Below are 6603 nucleotides of genomic sequence, written 5' to 3' on the forward strand. Positions count from 1 at the left end.
AGATAAAAGGGTAATAATATTCCTACCATAAAGAATTGTCGGGGCTTCCCTGGTGGCGCAGTGGTTGAGAATCTGCCTGCTAATGCAGGGGACACGGGTTCAAGCCCTGGTCTGGGAAGATCCCACGTGCCGCGGAACAACTAGGCCCGTGAGCCACAACTACTGAGCCTGTGCATCTGGAGCCTGTGCTCCGCAACAGGAGAGGCCGCGATAGTGAGAGGCCCGCGCGCCGCGATGAAGAGTGGCCCCTGCTTGCCACAACCAGAGAAAGCCCTCGCACAGAAACGAAGACCCAACACAGCAAAAATAAATAAATAAACTCCTACCCCCCCCCCAAAAAAAAGAATTGTCAAGGGATCAAAAACCTGATAGAAAAACTGGGAAAAGAATTGAACAGACAAACTCTCACACAAAGGTATAAAAATGACCCTTAAACATGAAAAAAAATGTTGAAACTCACTTCAAGGTCAGAAAAATGTAAATTGAAACAATATTGACATAACATTTGTCATTTCTTGGGTTAGTAAAAAATAAGTACACCACCACAACCCACCAGGCAAGGCTGTGTGGAAACAGGTCCTCTCATACACAGCTGGTAGGAATGCAAACTGATTCAGTCCTTGAGGGGAATTTGTCAGTGTTACTTGTCATGTAAGAAAAGAGTGTAAGAAAAATAGACGTGTGTCTGCTCATTTGTACATAAGGAAAAATGAGCCAGGAACTAATGAATTGCTTACTTACAGAGAGTGGAAAGAAGAGGGCAATGATAACAGTTTATAAAGGATGAAGAGGATGGGATGCTTCTGAGTATATCTTTTTGTGTATCTGACTCTTACAACCATATAATGTTTCTGATTCCCAAATCATGATTAAAATCAACCAGGAGATAAGGGAAATTTAACATGGAATACAAACTAACAAAACCTATTTCAAATGAAAACCCATTTCAAATAATACAACCACACTGAAGTGGGTGGGGAAAAAATAAAATTACAGTATTTTGATGGGGTACTATAAAGCAACAGAAAAAAGGAACTGCACACAAATACTGAATGTACTCTAATTAGTCAATTAGTTTTTTCACAGGAGTAGCAGTTAGCAATTTTGAAAGTATTTCATGTGTATATTAGGATTGAGAAAATGAATATTATGGACACTGAGAGCATAGGGGCATATTGAACGGACACAGGAACCAACCTGAGCTCTCAGTGGCCAAATCTTGGACAACTTGAGGCAAGAAAAGAAATATTGACAGTAATGGGTTATAATCCATTGAATAAACATCCTTGAGTCCATACACAACAAAATCCCAATTAAATGTAGAAGAAATGGCAAAAATGGGAAAAAAAACGTCATTAGGCAAATGCCATTGTAAGAATTGTTGCAGACAAGAAACATCTATGTGTGCTAAAATTATTGGATAAACGTATGATGAGAAGCAGGATTTTGCATGGTCTCAAGATATCTCCTTACAGGATACAATTACAAAGGGGAAAAATATAGTGGAGAAACCTGGCAGACACCACTTAACCAACTGATCAAATTTAACATCACCAGTAAGGCATACTGACATTGTGCACTTCCCAATATGGTGCACTGATAAAGGACAGTGACACTTCTCTGGTATTGCCCAAAACGTATAATCTCAATTTCATCACAAGAAAGATCACACATGGAGAACAGTATGGAGGTTCCTTAAAGAACTACAAATAGAACTACCATATGACCCAGCAATCCCACCACTGGGCATATACCCTGAGAAAACCATAATTCAAAAAGAGTCATGTACCAAAATGTTCATTGCAGCTCTATTTACAATAGCCCGGCGATGGAAACAACCTAAGTGTCCGTCATCGGATGAATGGATAAAGAAGATGTGGCACATATATACAATGGAATATTACTCAGCCATAAAAAGAAACGCAATTGAGCTTTTTGTAGTGAGGTGGATAGACCTAGAGTCTGTCATACAGAGTGAAGTAAGTCAGAAAGAGAAAGACAAATACCGTATGCTAACACATATATATGGAATTTAAGAAAAAAAATGTCATGAAGAACCTAGGGGTAAGACAGGAATAAAGACACAGACATACTAGAGAATGGACTTGAGGATATGGGAAGGGTAAGCTGTGACAAAGCGAGAGAGAGGCATGGACATATATACACTACCAAACGTAAGGTAGATAGCTAGTGGGAAGCAGTCGCATAGCACAGGGAGATCCGCTCGGTGCTTTGTGACCACCTAGAGGGGTGGGATAGGGAGGGTGGGAGGGAGGGAGACGCAAGAGGGAAGAGATATGGGAACATATGTATATGTATAACTGATTCACTTTGTTATAAAGCAGAAACTAACACACCATTGTAAAGCAATTATACTCCAATAAAGATGTAAAAAAAAAAAAAGAAAGATCACACAAACCTAAATTGAGAAACAATACAAAATAACTGGCTAGTTGTCTTCAAAAGCATCAGGGCCATGAACAATAAGGGAAGACTGAGGAACAGTCACAGATTAGAAGAGAATATAGAAATTGTGAGAACTTGGATTGGATGCTGGATTAGAAAAAGGACCAGAAATAGGATTTCACCAGTGTTAATTACTTGGTTTTGATCACTGTGCTCTGTTTGGGTAAGATGTTAACATTATTGAAATCTAGGTGAAGGGTATATGGGGACTCTATTATTTTTGCCACTTTAAAGTTTTTTCAAAATAAAAAGTTGTAGGGAAGCAAGAAGAACTACAATCCTGCAGCCTGTGGAACAAAAACCACATTCACAGAAAGGTAGACAAGATGAAAAGGCAGAGGGCTATGTACCAGATGAAGGAACAAGATAAAACCCCAGAAAAACAACTACATGAAGTAGAGATAGGCAACCTTCCAGAAAAAGAATTCAGAATAATGATAGTGAAGATGATCCAGGACCTCGGAAAAGGAATGGAGGCAAAGATCGAGAAGATGCAAGAAATGTTTAACAAAGACCTAGAAGAATTAAAGAACAAACAAACAGAGATGAACAATACAATAACTGAAATGAAAAATACACTACAAGGAATCAATAGCAGAATAACTGAGGCAGAAAAACACATAAGTGACCGGGAAGACAGAATGGTGGAATTCACTGCTGCGGAACAGAATAAAGAAAAAAGAACGAAAAGAAATGAAGACAGCCTAAGAGACTTCTGGGACAACATTAAACACAACAACATTCGCATTACAGGGGTCCCAGAAGGAGAAGAGAGAGAGGAAGGACCCGAGAAAATATTTGAAGAGATTATAGTCAAAAACTTCCTTAACATGGGAAAGGAAATAGTCACCCAAGTCCAGGAAGCACAGAGAGTCCCATATAGGATAAAGCCAAGGAGAAACACGCCAAGACACATAGTAATCAAACTGGCAAAAATTAAAGGCAAAGAAAAATTATTGAAAGCAGCAAGGGAAAAATAACATACAAGGGAACTCCCATAAGGTTAACAGCTGATTTCTCCACAGAAACTCTAAAAGCCAGAAGGGAGTGGCATGATATACTTAAAGTGATGAAAGGGAAGAACCTACAACCAAGATTACTCTACCCGTCAAGGATCTCATTCAGATTCCATGGAGAAATCAAAAGCTTTACAGACAAGCAAAAGCTAAGAGAATTCAGCACCACCAAACCAGCTCTACAACAAATGCTAAACGAACTTCTCTAAGTGGGAAACACAAGAGAAGAAAAGGACCTATAAAAACAAACCCAAAACAATTAAGCAAATGGTCATAGGAACATACATATCGATAATTACCTTAAATGTGAATGGATTAAATGCTCCAACCAAAAGACACAGGCTTGCTGAATGGATACAAAAACAAGACCCATCTATATGCTGTCTACAAGAGACCCACTTCAGGCCTAGGGACACATACAGACTGAAAGTGAGGGGATGAAAAAAGATATTCCATGCAAATGGAAATCAAAAGAAAGCTGGAGTAGCTATACTCATATCAGACAAAATAGACTTTAAAATAAAGAAGGTTACAAGAGACAAGGAAGAACACTACATAATGATCAAGGGATCAATCCAAGAAGAAGATATAACAACTATAAATATATATGCACCCAACATAGAAGTACCTCAATACATAAGGCAACTGCTAACAGCTATAAAAGAGGAAATTGACAGTAACACAATAATAGTGGGAGACTTTAACTCCTTACTTACACCAATGGACAGATCATCCAAAATGAAAATAAATAAGGAAACAGAAGCTTTAAATGACACAATAGACCAGACAGATTTAATTGATATTTATAGGACATTCCATCCAAAAACAGCAGATTACACTTTCTTGTCAAGTGCGCACAGAACATTCTCCAGGATAGATCACATCTTGGGTCACAAATCAAGCCTCAGTAAATTTAAGAAAACTGAAATCATATCAAGCATCTTTTCTGACCACAACGCTATGAGATTAGAAATGAATTACAGGGAAAAAAAAGTAAAAAACACAAACACATGGAGGCTAAACAATACGTTACTAAATAACCAAGAGATCACTGAAGAAATCAAAGAGGAAATTTAAAAAAATCTAAAGACAAATGACAATGAAAACACGACGATCCAAAACCTATGGGTTGCAGCAAAAGCAGTTCTAAGAGGGAAGTTTATAGCTGTACAAGCCTACCTCATGAAACAAGAAAAATCTCAAATAAACAATCTAGCCTTACATCTAAAGGAACCAGAGAAAGAAGAACAAACAAAACCCAAAGTTAGCAGAAAGAAAGAAATCATAAAGATCAGAGCAGAAATAAATGAAATAGAAACAAAGAAAACAATAGCAAAGATCAATAAAACTAAAAGCTGGTTCTTTGAGAAGATAAACAAAATTGATACACCTTTAGCCAGACTCATCAAGAAAAAGAGGGAGAGGACTCAATTCAATAAAATTAGAAATGAAAAAGGAGAAGTTACAACAGACACTGCAGAAATACAAAGCATCCTAAGAGACTACTACAAGCAACTCTATGCCAATAAAATGGACAACCTGGAAGAAATGGACAAATTCTTAGAAAGGTATAACCTTCCAAGACTGAACCAGGAAGAAATAGAAAATATGAACAGACCAATCACAAGTAATATAATTGAAACTGTGATTTAAAATCTTCCAAAAAACAAAAGTCCAGGACCAGATGGCTTCACAGGTGAATTCAATCAAACATTTAGAGAAGAGCTAACACCCATCCTTCTCAAACTCTTCCAAAAAATTGCAGAGGAAGGAACACTCCCAGACTCATTCTATGAGGCCACCATTACCCTGATATCAAAACCAGACAAAGATACTACAAAAAAAGAAAATTACAGACCAATATCACCGATGAATATAGATGCAAAAATCCTCAACAAAATACTAGCAAACAGAATCCAACAACACATTAAAAGGATCATACACCATGATCAAGTGGGATTTATCCCAGGGATGCAAGGATTCTTCAATATACACAAATCAATTAATGTGATACACCATATTAACAACCTGAAGAATAAAAACTATATGATTGGGCTTCCCTGGTGGTGCAGTGGTTGAGAGTCCGCCTGCCGATGCAGGGGACACGGGTTCGTGCCCCGGTCTGGGAAGATCCCACGTGCCGTGGAGCGGCTGGGCCCGTGAGCCATGGCCGCTGAGCCTGCGCATCTGGAGGCTGTGCTCCGCAACGAGAGAGGCCACAACAGTGAGAGGCCCACGTAACGCAAAACAAAACTATATGATCATCTCAATAGATGCAGAAAAAGCTTTTGACAAAATTCAACACCCATTTATGATAAAAACTCTCCAGAAAGTGGGCATAGAGGGAACCTACATCAACATAATAAAGGCCATATACGACAAACCCACAGCAAACATCATTCTCAATGGCGAAAAACTGAAAGCATTTCCTCTAAGATCAGGAACAAGACAAGGATGTCCACTCTCACCACTATTATTCAACATAGTTTTGGAAGTCCTAGCCAAAACTGTCACTGTTTGCGGATGACATGATACTATACAAAGAGAATCCTAAAAATGCCACCAGAAAACTACTAAAGCTAATCAATAAATTTGGTAAAGTTGCAGGATACAAAATTAATGCACAGAAATCTCTTGCATTCCTATACACTGATGATGAAAAATCTGAAAGAGAAATTAAGGAAACACTCCCATTTACCATTGCAACAAAAAGAACAAAATACCTAGGAATAAACCTACCTAGGGAGACAAAAGACCTGTATGCAGAAAACTATAAGACACTGATGAAGGAAATTAAAGATGATACCAACAGATGGAGAGATATACCATGTTCTTGGATTGGAAGAATCAATATTGTGAAAATGACTATACTACACAAAGCAATCTACAGATTCAATGCAATCCCTATCAAATTACCAATGGCATTTTTTATGGAACTAGAACAAAAAAATCTTAAAATTTGTAATGGAGACACAAACGACCCCCAAAAAAAATAAAAAAAATAAAAAGTTGTAAAAATATACTGCTGAAGTTTTTCTATGACAACTGAGGAGTGTTACGAAATAGAAGCTTATCGGGAATGGCAGAGCCTGGGTCAGTGGGTGAAGTCAGGGAGGGTTTT

This window comes from Phocoena phocoena, chromosome 3, assembly GCF_963924675.1.
Source record: "Phocoena phocoena chromosome 3, mPhoPho1.1, whole genome shotgun sequence".
NCBI classification, from domain to species: domain Eukaryota; kingdom Metazoa; phylum Chordata; class Mammalia; order Artiodactyla; family Phocoenidae; genus Phocoena; species Phocoena phocoena.